A 19,888-nucleotide genomic window follows, 5' to 3' on the forward strand; every position below is an offset into this window, starting at 1 on the left:
CTCTCTCTCTCTCTCTCTCAGTGCACTGCAGCCCTCAGCTGAAGTTATGAATCTGATTGAATATTGAAGATAATTCACGTCACATTATACCCGCCACTAATAAAAAATACTTCCAGAAACAACTCTGCAGGACAGCTCGTGGCTGCGTTACAATGAGAGCAGCTTACTCTCAAGCATTTCCTCACACTGCAGTGGCCACTGGCCACCCGCTGCTTGAAATAGGGCACCATCCAGGTGAACGCGGCTAGACGCTGTCACTGTATGTACCAATTGTTGTTTTTCAAATTTTAAATTCCAATTATCATCTTGCAGTTAAGCATTGGATTTTGCATGCTTGAAAATCATGAACTAAGATTAAGCATTGTGAAATTGGGTCGCAAGTGGAAAAAGGTGTAAAGTCTGCAACACAGTATTTACTTTTGGCATTACAGTGAGGTGAATGCAGAAGAGGCAGCTCGAAAGATTGGAACTGCGTGTGGAGCTAGTGCTTTTGTGAAAACTACGCCAGAGAAAGATATTCTTGTTTCAACCAAGATCGTTCTGGCATGAATGATTTTCCGCATTAGGGAAGCCTCGACTACTGATATAAGTGGTGGATTACCATTTAACCTTCATGTGACATTTGCATTCAACAGGCAAGGTTCAGTAGTCTGATGTAGGAGTAGTGCATGCTCTAATTCGAAACAACAAAGATCAATGGAGTAACTATTTTTGCAGTTTTGCTTGAACATCATCACGTCACTCATTGAGCATTCCTATGCAATACTGTTACTGGCGACGAGTTGTGATGTCCTTATCTTTAACGTCTTAAGAAGAAACGAAAGGCTGAGCCCAACCAAAAGACTTAAACTTGAGCAAAGAGTAGTGTGAACATAGTATTTTCCATCTGATAGCTCCAAAAGTATGTTTTGCACTACGAATTCTGCTCCAAGGGTGTGTCTACCACAGCTGGAATTTCTTGTCAACAATTGAGAACCTTTCGATCACAGTACAAGAAAATCAACCGACAAAACTACATCACATGTGATACTGCATGATAATGCACTCTGCTGATTTGAAAAACAAAACTATCTAGGAGATTGATAGGGAAGTCATCTCTCAGGCACTTTTCCCTCTGATCGTATACTCGTAAAATTTTACCTTTCCCGCTCTTGATCAATTAACCATCAAGGCAATTCATTTCTAGCCGAAAATGCCCTTCGAGCTATGCTGCTTTAATGACATTGTTAGAACCAGTAGGTTTCTACAGGCGTAGAATTTGTAAGCTAATTTAGCATTGTCGATTGTTTTAGATATCGTGAAAGAATATACTGTTGCTGATTAATTTCTCTTTGACGATTGCTGTTGTGTTCAATAAACTAATGGAAAACACAATTAAAATATTCACTGTACTAATACAAATTAAATTCTACTTACTATAAAACATCATGATGGCAGTCTATATTAAAAAAGCATTAAGTGTCTGTAAGATGATTGTGCCTATTTTAACATGAATTAGTAGGATATTACCGACTTTTGTCTTGAAAAAGGTCTGTATTTACTTCATGTCCTGTATCGTATTAAAGTATTCTGAAAATGTGTCAGTTCATAGATAAAATTGTGTATTCACAACAACAACAAATATATGGGCAGAAAACAAAAGTGGCATAAATGAATTTTGCAGTACCAGAAGTATTTCACTCTGACTCTAAGGGCACTGAAAGTAGCAAAACTGATTTTGCTTGAGCATTGTCTTATGATTCTCTTATTGAATTTCTATCTGCCTGATTGTAGCTCTGCTACAAAAGAATTGAAAATCTGGTTTTCAGTGAGTCTCAAAATTCGCACGAAAAAGCTTGTATCTGGTAGACAAGTACTTTACCTCAGAGCTAGTGAAAAGGTGTGGTAGTTGTATCTTAGTTAATGGCCCAGTAGCATCTATGACAGATAAATCACAGCATAAGAGATTAGAGTGGTTGTATTTCCTGTGTGGAACGGCTTTTGTGGACTCAAAAGCGTTAACTGATATCCTTATATCACATCTCAAGAGAATCACTCTTATTACTCATTTGAAATGACAAAATAATATCAAGTAAATTTAGCGGATAGTTCTGTGCCATCAAGGAAGTAACTTATGGTTACAGAGTTGCCAAACATATTCTGCGCTGTGGCCAAATTTTAGTTATACTACCACGAAGGATGCCAGTTGATGTGTTCTGCGAGTGACTATAGCTTTGTCTCGAAGTTGTGGGTGGCAAGGGCTAGAATATCCTCATTGTATGTGAATGAGTCTTGTTCGCATTTCTATAACTAGGTTTAGGGGCTAGAGTATAATTACTTGTAATACATCGATGGACTGAGTGCAAATGAAATGTCATAAATTAATAACTGTGACAAGTCTTTGTTTTTTACTGTCTTAAGGGACGGCTAGAGATTCAGGCATACTCTTGCCCGTGGTGTGGGAAACTGCCCTAAAAGGCGGAAGAACCGGCAATAATCAACGGCATGAGTATGCAGAACACAGTGAAAACCACTGCATTAAAGACACACAGGGCATGTGGCCTGTAACTGATAAAATGTCATCATCTCTCCATTGGCAAAAAATTCCAGAGGAGCCCCCATTCAGATCTCCAGGAGGAGACTACCAACAGGAAGACGACCATAAGAAAAAGAGTGAATAACCAACAAAAGTATAACCTTCTGTGAGTCAGGGCAAGGAATGTAGGAAGCTTGAACATGGTAGGGAAGCTAGAAAAACTGAAAAGGGAAATGCAAAAGCTCAGTGTAGATATAGGGTGGGTCAGTGAACTGAAATGGAAACAAACAAGGAATTTTGGTCAGACAAGTATAGGGTAACATCAACAGCAGCAAAAAATGGCATAATGAGAGTAGGATTTGTTATGGATAGGAAGGTAGGGCAGAAAGTGTGTTTTTATGAACAGTTTCTTATCAGAATTGACAGTAAACCAATACTGACAATGATAGTTCAGGTATACATGCCAACATTGCAAGCTGAAGATGAAGAGATAGTACATGAGGATAATGAAAGGGTAATACAGTATGTAAAGGAGGTGAAAATCTAATAGTCGTGGGGGACTAGAATGCAGTTGTAGGGGAAGAAGTAGCAGGAAAGGTACAGGAGAATATGGGCTCAGAACAAGGAATGAGAGAGAAGAAAGACTAATTCAGTTTTGTAATAAATTTCAGCTAGTAATAGCAAATACTCTGTTCAAGAATCACAAGCGGAGGTGGTATACTTGGTAAAGGCTGGGTGATAGGAAGATTTCAGTTAGATTACAAGTCACTGAGGAATGAAATAAATAGGAAGTGCAGGGAACTAAGGTGACATGGCTGCATGAAAAATGTGAAGAAATCAAAAAAGAAATGATTGTCAAAAGGACTGACACAGCATACAGGAAAATCAAAACCACCTTCAGTGAAATTAAAAGCTAGGGTGGTATCATTAAAAGTACAATGAGAATTCCACTATTAAAAGAGGAGGAGAGAGCAGATAGGTGAAAAGAGTACATTGAAGGCCTCCATGAGGGGAAAGATTTTTCTGTTGTGATAGAAGAAGAAACAGGAGTCACTTTAGAAGAGATAGGGAATCCAGCATTAGAATTAGAATTTAAAAGAGCTTTGGAAGACTTAAGATGAAATAAGGCAGAAGGGATAGGTAACATTCCATCAGCATTTCTAAAATCATTGGGAGAAGTGGCAACAAAACAACTATCCATGTTTATGTGTAGAATGTATGAGTCTGGCGACATACCATCCAGCTTTCAGAAAAATATCATCCACACAATTCCGAAGACTGAAAGAGGTTACAAGTGTGAGAATTATCACACAGTCAGTATAACAGCTCGTGCATCCAAGTTGCTGACAAGAATAGTATACATAAGAATGGGAAAGGAAGTGAGGATGTGTTAGATGACGATCAGTTTGGCATTAGGAAAGGTAAAGGCACCTGAGAGGCAATTCTGACAGTAAAGTTGATAATGGAAGCAAGACTAAAGAAAAATCAGTATACATTCATAGGATTTGTCGACCCAGAATAAGTGTCCAACAATGTAAAATGGTCCGACATGTTCGAAATTCTGAGAAAAATAGGAGTAAGCTATAGGGAGGGATGGGTAATATAAAATATGTACAAAAGCCAGGAGTGGACAACCAAGAACGAAGTGCTCAGATTGCAAGGGTGTAAGACAGGGATGTAGTTTTTCACCCCTACTGTTCAATCTGAACATTGAACAAGCAATGATGGAAATAAAGAAAGGTTCATGAGTGAGATTAAAATTCAAGGTGAAAGGATATCAATGATAAGATTCACAGATTACATTCCTATCTTGAGTGAAAGTTATGAATTACTTGATCCACTGGATGGAAAACTCACTCTAATAAGTGCAGAATATGGATTGACAGTAAACTGAAGAAAGATCAAAGTAATGAGAAGTACCAGAAATGAGAAATTTGATATCAGAATTTATGGACACAAAATATATGAAGTTAAGGAATTCTACTATTCACACAGCAAAATAACCAATGATGGGCAGAGCAAGGAGGACAATGGAGACTAGCAATGGCAAAAAGGGTGTTCCTGGCCAAAGAAGTCGACTAGTATCAAACACCGGTCTTAGTTTGAGGAAGAAATTTCTGAGAATGTATGTTTGTAGCAGAGCATTGTATGGTAGTGAAATGTGGACTGTGGGAAAACTGGAACTGAAGACAACTGAAACATTTGGTATAAGGTGCTACAGACGTGTGCTGAAAATTAGGTGGACTGATATGGTAAGAAATGAGGAGGTTCTGCACAAAATTGGAGAGGAAAGGAATATGTGGAAAACACTGTGAAGACATGAGGGAATGACTTTCATGAGAGTTGTAGAAGGCAAAAACTGTAGAGGAAGACAGAAATTGGAATTCATCCACGAATAATTGAAGATGTAAGTTGCAAGTGCTACTCTGAGATGAAGAGGTTAGCACAGGAGAGGTATTCGTGGCATGCCCATAAAACCAGCTAGAAGACTGATGACTCAAAAATGTGATGCAACCTACCAGTAAGAGGCTGTCAAATCTTTTATTGCCAGATAAATGGCATTATGGAATTTTAATAATTGTTCTTATAGGTTGTCATAACGCATCCCGATCGGTACAATGGGATATGAAGAGAAACAGAAAGTTTCGTGGGCTTATATCTGCATTATATATTTATATCCTTGTATCAGTTTAATAAGCCACAGCTGCAAAATACTAATGCGAATTCTTTACAGATGAATGGAAAAACTAGTAGAAGCCGACGTCGGGGAAAATCAGTTTGGGGCCGGCCGCGGTGGTCTCGCGCTTCTAGGCGTGCAGTCCGGAACCGTGCGACTGCTATGGTCGCAGGTTCTAATCCTGCCTCAGGCATGGATGTGTGTGATGTCCTTAGGTTAGTTAGGTTTAAGTAGTTCTAAGTTCTAGGGAACTAATGACCACAACAGTTGAGTCCCATAGTGCTCAGAGCCATTTGAACCATTTTTAGATCAGTTTGGATTCCGTATTACTGGAACACGTGAGGCAATACTGACCCTATGACTTACCTTAGAAGCTATATTGAGGAAAGGCAAACCTATGTTTCTATCATTTGTAGACTTAGAGAAAGTTGACTGGAATACTCTTTCATATTCTGAAGGTGGCAGGGGTAAAATACAGGGAGCGAAAGGCTATTTACAATTTGTACAGAAACCAGATGGCAGTTATAAGAGTCGAGGGGCATGAAAGGAAAGCAGTGGTTGGGAAGGTAGTGAGACAGGGTTGTAGCCTTTCCTTGATGTTATTCAATCTTTATATTGAGCAAGCAGTAAAGGAAACAAAAGAAAAATTCGGAGTAGGTATTAAAATCCATGGAGAAGAAATAAAAATGATGAGGTTCGCCGATGACATTGTAATTCTCTCAGAGACAGCAAAGGACTTAGAAGAGCAGTTGAACAGAATGGACAGTGTCTTGAAAGGAGGATGTACATCAACAAAAGCAAAATGAGGATAATGGAATGTAGTCGAATTAAGTCGGGTGATGCTGAGGGAATTAGATTAGGAAATGAGACACTTAAAGTAGTAAAGGTGTTTTGCTATTTGGGGAGCAAAATAACTGATGATGGTCGAAGTAGAGAGGATATAAAATGTAGACTGGCAATGGCAAGGAAAGCGTTTCTGAAGAAGAGAAATTTGTTAACATCGAATATAGATGTAAGTGTCAGGAAGTCATTTCTTAAAGTATTTGTATGGAGTGTAGCCATGCATGGAAGTGAAACATAGACGATAAATAGTTTGAACAAGAAGAGAATAGAAGCTTTCGAAATGTGGTGCTACAGAAGAATGCTGAAGATTAGATGGGTAGATCACATAACTAATGAGGAGGTAATGAATAGAATTGGGGAGAAGAGAAGTTTGTGGCATAACTTGACTAGAAGAAGGGACCAGTTGGTAGGACATGTTCTGAGGCATCAAGGGATCACCAATTTAGTATTGGAGGGCAGTGTGGAGGGTAAAAAGCATAGAGGGAGACCAAGAGATGAATACACTAAACTGATTCAAAAGGATGTAGGTTGCAGTAGGTACTGGGAGATGATGAAGCTTGCACAGGATAGAGTAGCATGGAGGGCTGCATCAAACCAGTCTCAGAACTGAAGACCACAACAACAGTCCTTGTATTATGCCAGGGCGTCTCCCAAAAATTTGTGCATATCTATCAATTCCTGAAGCTCCCCTTTTTGGTGACCCACCAAACATGCAGATTTACTTATCTTTTGTCTACAGTATTTGGATCTATGTCCCTTTCTGGTAGCCATTCAATCTCTTGTATATTCAGAAACGTGGTAGCAGGAAAAAATAATTGTATATGAATATTTCAGGTGTCCTCTTGTTTAACCAAATTTAGTGAGAATTGTTAGTTGTTTATTGTAAAAGCACTTCCTCTTTGTATATCAGTTTTTGCCCGATATTTTATAAAACTGTCCATACCAATAAGATAGTTTACTATCAGTTTTTCAGCCACAAGGAAAATACAATGTAAAGAAGAATTATCAGTTTTAACAGGGATTGATGCTTGCAGTTTGACTCCCATAGACTTGCTTTCTACTGCTGTCTATTTTGCAGCTCTGAGCTAGAAGTGTTGGTATGCAGCCTCACTTTCACAATTCATCAAATAGCCCCTGGAATAGCACATTAATCATGGCACCAGTATCTAGCACCATAAGTAAATTTAAGTCATATATTTGGGTGTTAACAGTTGCTTGGACTGTTTCCTCGTCTTCCCTTTCATTCTTAATTGTATCTTCCTGGCACAATTCATCTTTACCTGTGCCCTGAACACATCTAGCTTTATGCCCCCACCCCCTTTGCTGGTCGTCAAATAGGGGCCTCTCAAGATGTACTCAAGTTTTCCTGGCTAAGTGGGGTATTAACCTCATTTGAGGTGATGTCATTTAAGTGTACATTGAAGGTTTCGTTCCTCCAGTTGGTGTCTTGTGCAACTCATTATTCAAAATTTTGGTGGCCTTGCCTACTATTTGAAACATAATTGTGGTTATGTTGACTATAATCGGCTGTTGCGGGATTGTTTGATTGCCTGATCGCGTTTCGTCCTTGCCAACTGCCACACTGGTTATTTCCACCATTCAGCAGTGCACTGTGCACCTGCTGGCTGTTTGGTCTCGGATCAGGATATCCTGATCAGTCAAAATTTTGTGCTTCATTGTTCTTGTAACCTCTTTTATATTTTTGGCCTATCCCATTCGCAAAGTGATTCCTCTTACCATTGTTGTGAGGTGGATATGTTTGCCAACCATGTTGTTTATTGTACCATTCCCACCTTGCTGTTCGCTAAATCTTGGGGCTCAACCTGTGCATTGACATTTTATGTTTGCACTGGCCTTTCCTCAAACATAAGGCTGATGGAATCAAGTACTTGTTAAAAAAACTGTAATGTTCTGAAATGGTAATTAAGTTTTCACAGACGTGGGCAGGCAGACGGCTGCTCAAAGTCTTTAACACTTCCACATGGGAGATCGGGTTCATCTAGTATCGAGTTTTATTCAAATACTTCTTGGCCTCCGCAAATGTTTGCTGTTGAATGATGACAGATTAAAAATATATGCTGCAACCTCTCCTGTACGGCGGGAGACCAAACTTTATCCAAAAATCCTCTTTTTAATTGTTCATAAGTGTGGCATTTTCCTGTCATATCCTTGACCCACAGCAAAGCATTATCTTGCGTGTGTCCTACAACAGAATAGATCTTTTGTGTCTCATTCCAATTTCTAGGCACTACATTAAGAAAGACTCTTTGTTCCTTTACCTTCCCATAAAAATATAGGGGACTGTATATGCTGTAATAAACCTTTGTCAGCTAATAAGGTGGAAAGACATGCAGTGTGACATTGTTTTGGTACATGGGATTGTGTTCTGAATAAGGATACATGACAGGTAAATAGTACTCAGTGCCTGCTGCACATCTGGCGCTCTTTAACAAACTACAGAGTTGGTACTAGGATTAGCTATACGGTCTAATGGCACTGACTGCTTGGCATCGGATTTTCTTTTATTGGTTTGGCTACTCTGCGACCTTTCCTCCACTGCTGTAATGCCTGAATTTATCCTAGCCAATAGTTCATTCTCTTTTTCCTTGATCACCGTCTCAGCTGCTTCGACGTAAGTTCTATGTTCCTGAACTACCTTTTGCGCCAGGGTCTAGCATACCTGCTTCAGCCCCATCATTTAATTCTTTTACATCTCTCTGGTTTTTTTCCTGCTTTTTTTGCTCAAACTGTTTAAATTTAAATTATGAGATTTGACGGAAAAGTAATGCCCCCACCTTCGTAACTCTTCAACAGTTGGCATCATTGGTATGCGACAAGTAATGGCTTGTTCTGTAACCTTTTCTCTACAGCTCCAATTGGCAGGAAGCCTTAGCATTGAACGGTTGTGTTGTTACAGTGTAAAGTATGGAACCCTGTGCAGATAGTCGGTCAATGCAATTTAAGCAACGTGCAGTCATCAAATTCTTGACAGCAGAAGGTGTCACCCCAAAGGAGATTCATCAGGGAATGAAAGCAGTTTATGGTGATTGTGTTGATGTGAGTACTGTGCGTCATTGGGCAGGAACATGAGACCTGTGTGACAAACAAAGAGTTGGACATCCTGTGACAGCAACCACCGGGTTTCACAAGTACAATGTTGACAGATTGATTCAGGACGATTGACGTATCACTCGGAGAGAAATTGCAACCACAATCGGCATTTCACAAGAACATGTGGGTCACATTATTGCTGTGCTTGGCTGTCGGAAGATCTGTGCGTGATGGGTACCCCGGATGCTGACTCCTGAAATGAAAGTGCACAGACTTGAAATTTGCCAGTAACTCCTCGCGTTATGAGAACAATGGTAATGCCGTTCTCCATTCAATTGTGACAGGAGGTGAAACGTGGGTACACCATTAAGGCCCGAAGACAAAATGTGTGTCTATGGAATATCGACACACAGACTCGCCCCAGAAAAAGAAATTCAAGACACATCCCTCAGCTGGAAAAATCATGGCCACAGTGTTCTGGGATGCAGATGGTGTTATCCTTGTTGATTTCCTTTATCGTAGAACAACAATAAATTCAGAACATTACATCACAACGCTGCAAACTCTGAAACGACAGCTAACAAGGATTTGAAAGAAATAGGGAAATGTTTTCCTGCAGCATGACAATGCCAAGCCACACACTTCACGTGCCAACACAGCAGAACTTCAGAGACTGAATCTCACCACCATACAGCATCCTCCACACAGTCCAGATTTAGCACCATCCGACTTCCATTTGTTCGCAATAGTGAAAGACGATCTACTGAGACATCATTATGCGTCTGATGAAGACATTCAGAGAAGTGTGTGACTGCGGTTGCAGAAACAGTGTGTTGACTTCTTCCGTGATGGCTTCAGAAAACTTGTTCATTGTTGGCAGAAATGTATCCCATTGGCTGGTGATTATGTGGAAAAGTGAATATTGGTAATGCATATTTACTCGAATCTAAGCCGCACTTTTTTTCCAGTTTTTGTAATCCAAAAAACCGCCTGCGGCTTAGAATTGAGTGCAAAGTAAGCCGTAATTCTGAAAAATGCTGGTAGGTGCCGCCACAACTAACTTCTGCCGTCGAATATATGTAGCGCTACACAGGCATGCTTTGCAGGCACAATGATAAACACTGGCGCCAAAACCCTCTGCGTCAGTAAATAAATTTAAAAAAAGGTGGAAGATGAGCTTTTTTTTTCCACCTCAATTTTCGACCACTGCATTTTCATACATTATCCAACGAACTAAATACAAATTACATATTGTTAATCTACAAATGGAGCAGCATTTCAATGTACTACAAAAATCCGACTGGCGAGACTGTTTGGGATGTTTGTCAATATGGCCAACTCCATGTTCTGAATTTTTTCCTACCCATGAGAAGAAATGGTTGCTAATAGGAACTTTTATGAATTGTGAATCACATGCAGTAGTCTCTTCATTATAAGCATAATACGAATATAAACATGTTGCCATGTATTCTGTTGTGTTTGCTGCTATCTCATGTAAATCCTGTCTGCCTAATAAACTATGAAACTAGAGTGAGACAACAGCAAACATAACATGTCATGTTTATATTTATATTACTCTTATGCCTAATAGTGATATAGTCAGAAATGAAGCACGACAATTGCCTAGATTTTTAAATCTAAGATGACTCTTATTTCTATGTACTAAAGAGGCGTTGCAAAGATTTTCAAACGGAGAAAAATTTTTGCTAAACTCTCGTTCAGAACATCATCTATCATACGCCGTCTATTATTTGGTTCTTGTCGAACACTATCAAAGAAAGCAGCAGTGTAAGTAACAACAAATAGCAGTCTCTTGCCATTGTTTCACTAATGAGACGATTCCTCTCTCTCTCTCTCTCTCTCTCTCTCTCTCTCTCTCTCTCTCTCTCTCTCTCTCTCTCTTTTTTAATTGTAAGTGGCGGTAGCGTGCAGAAAAGCAAGCCATGCCGCGAGCGGTGACAGGCTGTCAACACTCATTATCAGAATGCGACAAACAGTGCATGATACAGTACAGTGATGCACTTTCAGCTTAGAGTGACGTAAACACCTATAGCAAAGAGAACGGCACTTATCAGATCAAAGAAAAATAAGCAATCAATTCAAACCAGACGAAGCACGTGAAAAAGGAAGGGTACCCGTATATATACGGACGGAGAGCCTGAACCATAGCAATGGCTACCTGGTAAAGCTTAACTGCCAAGCTTACGACTCAAACCAAACTACTGTAGCTGTATAGTCATTCATTCGATCTAAATTGTGTCGAATATTACAATGGACCAATTTTGTTTCGATTTGGAGTATGGCCTAAAACTTCTCTCTCCCCTTGAATTTCGAGTCTCAAATTTCAGGTGCGGCTTAGATTCGAGTAAATACGGTAAAGAGCACATTGTAAGGATTACTGCTGTGTTTGATTTATTAAAATATTCCCATCCAAACCCATTTAATGAAAGTGGAGGCATTACTTTTCATTCAATCCTTGTATTTAGTTGCAATGACAATCCATGTACCTCTTCTGGTAACCCTTTACGTATTGACGGCAACTCGTTTACAGCACCTGTCAGAGTGATCAAATTTTTACCTATTTGCGATTGTGTCTGTTGCATTTTAGTTTGTACATCACTCACACCTTTGAACTTACCTGCCAGCTGTTCTTGTTCCTTGTCTACCGGTGGCACACTTTCATTCAAATTATTTATATCCTGAGATAGGTCAGTGAGCAACTCTGCTTTTATCACTTTCCCTATGTTTACTAGTTTACACATTAGTATATTGGACAGCTCAGTGTGTAATTCTGACTATGGTTATTGAACTGCTGTGTTAAATAAAATTTAAGACCATCAAACATTTGCTTTTGTTCGTTTTTAAGCATGTTAAAATTTTGTGCATGTTCTTCGGCAAATTTGTCAAACATTTGCTTTTATTCCTGTGTAAAATCATTTTCAAACATTTGTTTATTGTGCTTGTATATTGAATATTGCATAAAAGTATCTCTTTATCTCTTGCATTAATTGTGTCATGTTCAGGATACCGGATGTGCCCACCATGTTTTGTTCATTTATATTCCCATTAGGGATGTGTGTGACAGGCAAAGTATAATTTAAGAATATGTGCCTTTCACTCTCATCACAGGAAAGAATGCTTCCGTGTGAAAATCGAGAAGCCGTTTTGCCTTCCCTTAATCATAGTAGCATATCAGATTACAAAAGTGCTGTCGTCTTTATCCCATGATGGGTAAAATGAAATTTTCAGAGGGGTGAAAACTAAACGATACGATTCTGTTTCAGTCAGGAAACTAAATTATTTTGAGAAGATCATCACTACTATCACAATTTTGTAAGACTCTAATATTGATTATATAAGTTATCAATAATTACATTTTTACAGTTAGTAGCATTAACACGATGGAGGTTACAGGTTTCTCACATAATCCACCCACTACACACATTATGCTTTGTCCCATACATCGCTAATGATAAAAGCATACTTCGTTGATGATAAAAGTGAGACGTATTCGTAACAAATGGAAAATATCTCAAGAAAATGTCTTCTCAAACTTGTATAGTCTAAGGAAAGTAGGGAACCACTGATTTAGAGGATGCAGTTGGCCGTCATGGCGACTGACATTTTCAACTTCACTGTCATTTGGGTTATGTCCGCGTCGGTGATATATGTGTCTGTATATTCTCTAATGGACTACCAACAATGCTACTTTCAGTCAAACAAACAACTAAAATTGGTGGAATAAAATGTTCTTTTCAAAATTGTGGTGATCCCACATCACAAACTAATCATTAGTGCAACACTGGCATGAATTACATCTCCTTCTTACAAGGAGAGCACACCTACTTGTCATCGCCAAATTTGTCCAAATTCATGGTACACGTAGGGTGTGGTGAGACATGAAAGTGCCCTAAGTGGGAACTTCAGATGGCTAAGTGTTCAGGAAATAAAAGGAATTTTGGTACTGATCTATCACCATGTGCACCTTATCATTTGTCGCTGTGACAGTGTGTTTAGGAAGCAGTGTTTGGCTCAGCAGTAAGAGAACTTATTTGTATTAAAAGGGCCACAGGCTTGACTCCACCCAGCGGCATATATTTTTGTGCTCCTTTGCAATGCGTACCCTAGTGGCGTCACAATTAACCGCATCATCATACAGGTTATTTTGTATTTCTATGAGCACAACATCAGCATGGGACATCAGCCTGTAAAACAAGCGCATTATCTTGCAGACTTTGGGTTGTGAATGGTCCATAAGGTGAAAACACAAATAGTCACATACAGTGAGTTTAATTTGACCGTGGTGGTGCTGTTGGCACAAACAGCACCAACCCCAACGATACCGGCCTGATCAGTGGACAGCTATATAAATGCTGCTACCAGACAACAGATCATCCATCATCATACATTCAGGTTCAGAGTACGTACTACGCTGCTGATTGTATACTAGGCTATGTGTACTGGATTCTCTCTCGTGGATACTCGCTCTAGACATGGTTATTTTCACCCATATTATGACCAAGCTTTGAACTGGTATTGCTGTTTCTGTTGTGAACTTTGCCATTGACATGTGTCTTAATCACCAGACATCATCTTGTATTGATTTACAATAGTTTAGGGACTACACTAGCTGGGTAACTCATTCATCAGCTTGCTCGTGGCCACGTAATACAAATATTGCGAGATTAGTGTGTGAATATTCTGGGAAATATTGCAATCATTGCAGACAAAACAACTGTACCATGAGGACAATGGAGGAAAATATTGTGGAAAGATAAAAAAATGTCATACAAAAGTGAAAATCGTAACATGCCTGGAATGTCAGCAGATAAAGAACAGGAGCCAGAAGATAATAGCCTCCACAGTGATGTGTCGAAACGACGATCGGAGACAGTACTGGATTTATGTTTATGGCATTTGACTGAAGAGGATCTGATCACATCAGAATGTACCATGGTAATAACCGAAGAACACATTCAGATGGCAAATAAAGTACACCAGAAAGTACTAGACATTCTATTTGAATATGTGTTTGTGTGCAACGAGGAGTATATTCGGTTTGATGACGTCGTTGAAGAATGTGAATATGTAGGTGTGAAGGGTAACATTTTGTCAGGTGTTGACTATGAATGCGATGCAAAAAGAAATGAAAGAAGATTCAGAATCTGTTCCATGAGATTACAAAATAACAGCGGTTAATCTTGCAAAAACACATCCAAAGTGGAAGTTGAAGAATCTGCAAAGAAAAGGTGCAGCTCACTTGAAACATAAGTGGGATTTGAAAATTTGGGAAGAACATATTAAACAGGGTGGAACTTGGAATGACAAATATCACACAATTGACTCCTGGATGTATTATTACGTTGTAGAAGTATGGGGCTGTAACCAGCAAGTCGCTACTAGAAACTTGCAACAGTGGGCACGTGCTGCTCCTGCGAGACAGTTTCCAGGTTTGGAATTCAAAGTTTCAGCAAAATGAGTCAAGGAGTTTAGACAAAGTCATAAAATCAGACAGAGAAAGGTTACAAAATTTGTATCGGAAAGAGAGACTGCTACTATTGAGGAAACCCTTGCTGTGGCAGAGAATTTTCCTCGCCACACTTGAGCTCTTACCCCAAGTACGACAAGGACTGTATTGACACCAATCAGACAGGTAATCCAGACATTTAATTTGCCTACATCAATCGACATACTCTTTGCACTGTCACATATAATGCATTTATATTTCTGTATTCTCCTTCCAGGCTGCCAGTATCAGTTGATGTATGACTGAACCCTAAAACACCAAGTGTCGAAAGTGGTGTGCATGAAACGAAAGAATATGAGTGAACTAACACACTCCTCTACAGCACAATATGCTATGAGCCTTTCAGAAAAAGTATTTCCACATGTTTACATATGCCTACAGGAGAGTACTGGCTCTTTTGGATCAAGGGATAAAAAATCGGTAGATGCTTACGCAGCAAAATATACAAACGTTACAATAATTTCTTCAAAATCTGGTAAACTGATGACAGACTTGTACAAAAAATATGTAACCGATCTGATGAAGCTCTACATGAAAGAGAATAAATGTGTTCTGTTGAGTGACTTGTGGGGAGGAAAAAGATGTCCATAAACATACGAAGAACTGTTCCAAGATGACAGATTGCCAATGTACAGTATTAGTGTGACCCCCCCCCCCCCCCCCCAATATACACATACACCACTAGTGCTACCCTGTGATGTATATTTTTATCGTTGGGTAAAAAATTTATTTAAAAAATGTTAAAACTGCACGTACTTAATCGACAAAGAAGAAGAAAACATACTTAATCGACAAAGAAGAAGAAATCACTTCCTGAGAAGCTTGCATCTAACTACATTCCATTGCAGCACGAATTTGATCTGTTACCTCTGAGCCAAACACCATTTCCTAAACACACTGTCACAGGGACAATTGATAAGGTGCACATGGTAATAGATCCGTATCAAAATTCCTTTTATTTCGTAAGTGCTTGGCCATCTGGAGTTAACATTTGGGGCAGTTTGTTGTCTCACCGCACTCTACATCTACCATAAATTTGGACGAATTTGGTGATAACAAGTAGGTGTCCTCTCCTTGCTAGCATAATCTAACTGGAAACACACAATTCTCAAAATGAAAATAATTTCTTAACATAAGTATCTACTTTTTGAAAAGAATGGTTCAAATAAGGATATAAGTTGGAAAAGTGCTATGGCTACTCTTGGAAGAGGGCAATAAGCACAGTCATGCAAGCAATATTCTTAAATTTTCGTACCTTAAAGTTAATCTTTGCAGTCTTCTCGATATTAATTCTCCAGTTAATCCTCTCTGGTTTATGCATACCATGTGTCTGCCTCTCCACCGTTATGATGGCAACAGTATTCCAACCATGAAATGAAAAAAGGAAATGACAGTTGATGTAATGAAAGATTACAAATTATACTATTGCATAACATTTAAACAATAACCTGATCGTTTCTGTTTTTGTTACCCTACAAGGAGCTGTCACCATTGTATAAAAATACTGTTAATTTGGTGAGAGAAAGGTATGACGAAAGCACAATCGACAAAGTCTGTTGCAAGTTTTCTCCTTTACACAAGCACTCAAGCACTATGCGGGACATGACAATAGGTACCACTTTGTCTTCTGTAACATAAATTAACGAGAATGAACTTTGAAAGTTTTTTTCCTCCTGTTAATAATTATTACCTCTTGTCTCTCATAGTCCTACAATGCCAATTATGATAAGGCGTTCACCATCTCAGTGATTATTCCTGTGATTTCCAGAAATGGTTCATAATGTCCATAAGAGAGGAACAGGTGTTCTCATAACTCATAAAAAAATACCTTTCTTCCAAGAGCTATCCACTTTTTATTTGTTAGGCACATATAGAACAAGAGAAGTCCATACACATGGCATAAGAGAACAGAAATCTCTATTAAAAGCGTTAAAACAAGACAGATGATATAAAAAATCTAAAGGTACATTGTTTTTTAATTTTCCTCCACCCTCTCAGATTACATTATTTGCGGCGTAACATGACTTAATATATTTTTCGCTCATTCAACTGGCGTGTGTATGAATTAGTAAGTTTAGTTTTTTCTACTAAGTTAAACCTTTTAGATACCTACACATGGCAGAAGTTGGCCTTTGCCAAGCACTGGAGAGTGGATGATGATATAAGTTGCTATAAGTAGCTCCAATGTAATCTAATCTGCAAAAGAGTAGCCGATAAGACTACCTGAAGCATACATTTAAAAAGTGATTATTTGGAGAATTTTGCATTTGAATTAAGACTTTCCCCTTGTGTTGGTTTTTGGTACATATAAAACTACTGTCTTATGATCTCAATCCTTCATTCTTAAGTATTACAAAACTGGTATGTTTTTTTTATTATCTACTTTCATATGAAACTTTACACTGGGGTGCATATTATTGATTGTATCAACACCTCTTTAAGATGTGAATACATTCTTTCACCTCTTTAAGAGTTGAATACAATGTTGATACAACTCAGTATTACGCACCTCAATATAAGTTTCCAGTGGAGCTAAAAAAGCAAGAGTATCAGTTTTTAAGACTTAATAATGGAGGATAGAGATCATAGATACCAGTTTAACATATACCAAAAGCTAACAACAACAGATACAGTCTGTTCAACCAGCCAACAGATACAATCATTCACAAAACTTTGTACCATCAGTAATCACATAAAAAGGTCTTCTTCCATTTCATGTTGTCAGTTAATTAAGGTACCAATGACCCAAGAAGACGTTGAGGAAGACCTTTCAGTCATTCAAGATAAAGCTGTGAACAACAGGTATGACATGTTGATGGTTGAACAAATATATGTTTGAAATTTTTGAGAAAAGGAAACTGTAGCAAATGTAGTAGTTACAGTAGAGAGGGCTCTGTTTACAGCAGAAGATTGTATTTGTTCAGCTACTTGCTATTTTTGTTGATAGCTTGATTGCTGTCATTAATTAATTGTATCATTGTTTCAGGGAACAAACTTACTGCCCGTACAGAGGATGCAAGCACACTACTCCTCTCACTTTTCCTACAGTCACTAGGACCTGTTGGTGATTTCATTGGCACTTTTTTTTGAAGATTTTCAGATTACTTATTTGGCTGTGAATGTTATGTATAGTCTGTTTTATTAATTCTGTTATTACATTTTTTGATAAGGAAAAACAATGCATCTAGAATAAGGATCATACAAAAAGTGTGAGGTGTAGCAGAAATATTGGTGCAGGTGCTTTTTGTGTGTAGTGAACTGCAGCATTGAAGAGTGTCACTGTCTGTAGTTTCTTGTATACATATTTGTTTTAGAGATAGGACATAAATATCAGAATTTTCGTAACTGCAAATAGTAAAAGAAGAGATGAAGTATCATTTAGTCCTGAAAGGATTTCAGAAATTTAATCAACTTACATGAATTACTGTGTATTAATTAATTAGTTGCTATGTGCTGTTACTATGCAATTTTGGAAACAGTCAATAATGCAGAGGTTGATGTAAATTCATATTTCCTCCTGTATAGAAGTGTCTCGTTCCAAGCCATAAGTTATCTGATATGCTCAAATGTGGTCATCTCAGAATATCTTAATTTAGCATTTTCTAATTCATTACTCTAAATATTATCCATGATGGGTGGAAGCTGATATTAATGTACATTGTGGAATATAGTAGCAGAATATTTGAGTACATAAGTTTTCCAGTAGCTTGTTACTGGAACACCATTGTATTACATGTATAGAATTATTCTGGAATAACACTAAAAGTACTTCAAAGACAGATAAAATTGTTGATATGTACTCCTTTTGTATGGCATTTTTAAATACTCAGATTGTTGGATATGAATCAAACAAGTGTTAAGCTCTACATTGTAATTTATATTGTACTACAAATCTTCTATATTTTTCCTTGTTTCCATGGACTTTAGATATTTAACCACGTAGAAAAGAGCTGCAATATATTTTGACAACATCTGTGGCATTAGAGAGACAATAATTTGAAGGGACTGATGGCTCTTATACATATATGTTCAAGTATTTCCAAAGATATTGACAATTGAAACAATTTCATGGTGTTGTTTATTGTGATTTTAGAAGTACATTATACTAGTGTAGGGTGTAAAGGTGAACCATATTTTTCTCGATGAAAGTGTGTATTTATTTTAATGACTTAATCTACAATTGTTTGAAAATTGTGCTGATTGTTTTCTTGTATCCGTTTATATTGTAATGTAGAGGAACAATGCCAACAAACTAAATGATCATAAAATATAAGGTAAGTAATATTTTGTAATATTACTGCTTCAGGAAAACTCATTTTAGGATATTGCTGTTAAAATTAACAACACAGAAACATTAGTTTTTTTATGTGAAACCAACTAGGACAGTGTATTCAACTTAACCCTCTTGAATTATTTTCAATATCTATGAGCATAATTTACAAGTTGTTATTTATCATAAAACTACTGTTATCTAATTCTTTCCACACACTTGCAAAATATGTTTTTACTACCAGATTAGATCATTTTTCCACAAGGAAGGATTAAATTATATTTCATGAATGTTTTGACATACATTTCAGTAATGGTGCATAAAGAGGCATTTATACCAGTTTTGAAAAGTGGACCTTGTTTTGCTGTTTTCATCATTTAAATTTATAGAATAAATCTGATCAGAATATTTTGGAGTTCATAATGTAGTGTTTTGAGAACATTAGTGGCATTAGAGCATTGAATTGCTGAAAGTGTTACATTGATATTCCTGTTAGACTAGTCAATGACTTACCTTTTGCCTTCTAAACACTTCGTACCTGATGTTTATCTAACTGTTACGGTTCCAATTGTAATTAGGCCAGGCCCAATGTATCTTACAAATGTGCAGTTATATCTGAAATGTTGTTAATATATCTGGCAATGTTTGTGTTGTTATGGATGATATAGATATTCAGCTTACTGTTTGGAAATTGATGTATAAAGGGTCTATGGCATATAAATATATAGATTTTTCCCATTTGGATTGATTATCTCTCTCTCTCTCTCTCTCTCTCTCTCTCTCTCTCTCTCTCCCCCCTCTCCCCCTCTCTCCCCCCTCTCTCCCCCTCTCTCCCCCCTCTCTCTCCCCCCTCTCTCTCCCCCCCTCTCTCTCCCCCCTCTCTCTCCCCTCCCTCTCTCTGCCCTCCCTCTCTCTCCCCTCCCCCCTCTCTCCCCTCCCTCGCTCTCCCCTCCCCCCTCTCTCCCCTCCCTCTCCCTCCCCTCCCACCTCTCCCTCCCCTCCCCC

At 38.2% G+C, this 19,888-nt stretch overlaps 1 protein-coding gene across 4 annotated transcripts in view; it reads left to right on the plus strand.

Annotated features, from left to right (window-relative positions):
* Window positions 1–19,621, plus strand: part of LOC126342369 (hyccin) — a 167,083-nt gene extending 147,462 nt beyond the window's left edge. For all 4 annotated transcript variants that reach the window (XM_050001849.1, XM_050001850.1, XM_050001851.1 and 1 more), the window contains one exon: window positions 17,600–19,621. The gene's annotated coding sequence lies outside the window, so the exon portion shown is untranslated. The remainder of the gene's footprint in view (window positions 1–17,599) is intronic.
* Window positions 19,622–19,888: the final 267 nt, after the last annotated feature.

Source organism: Schistocerca gregaria, chromosome 1, assembly GCF_023897955.1.
Source record: "Schistocerca gregaria isolate iqSchGreg1 chromosome 1, iqSchGreg1.2, whole genome shotgun sequence".
Lineage (NCBI taxonomy): Eukaryota > Metazoa > Arthropoda > Insecta > Orthoptera > Acrididae > Schistocerca > Schistocerca gregaria.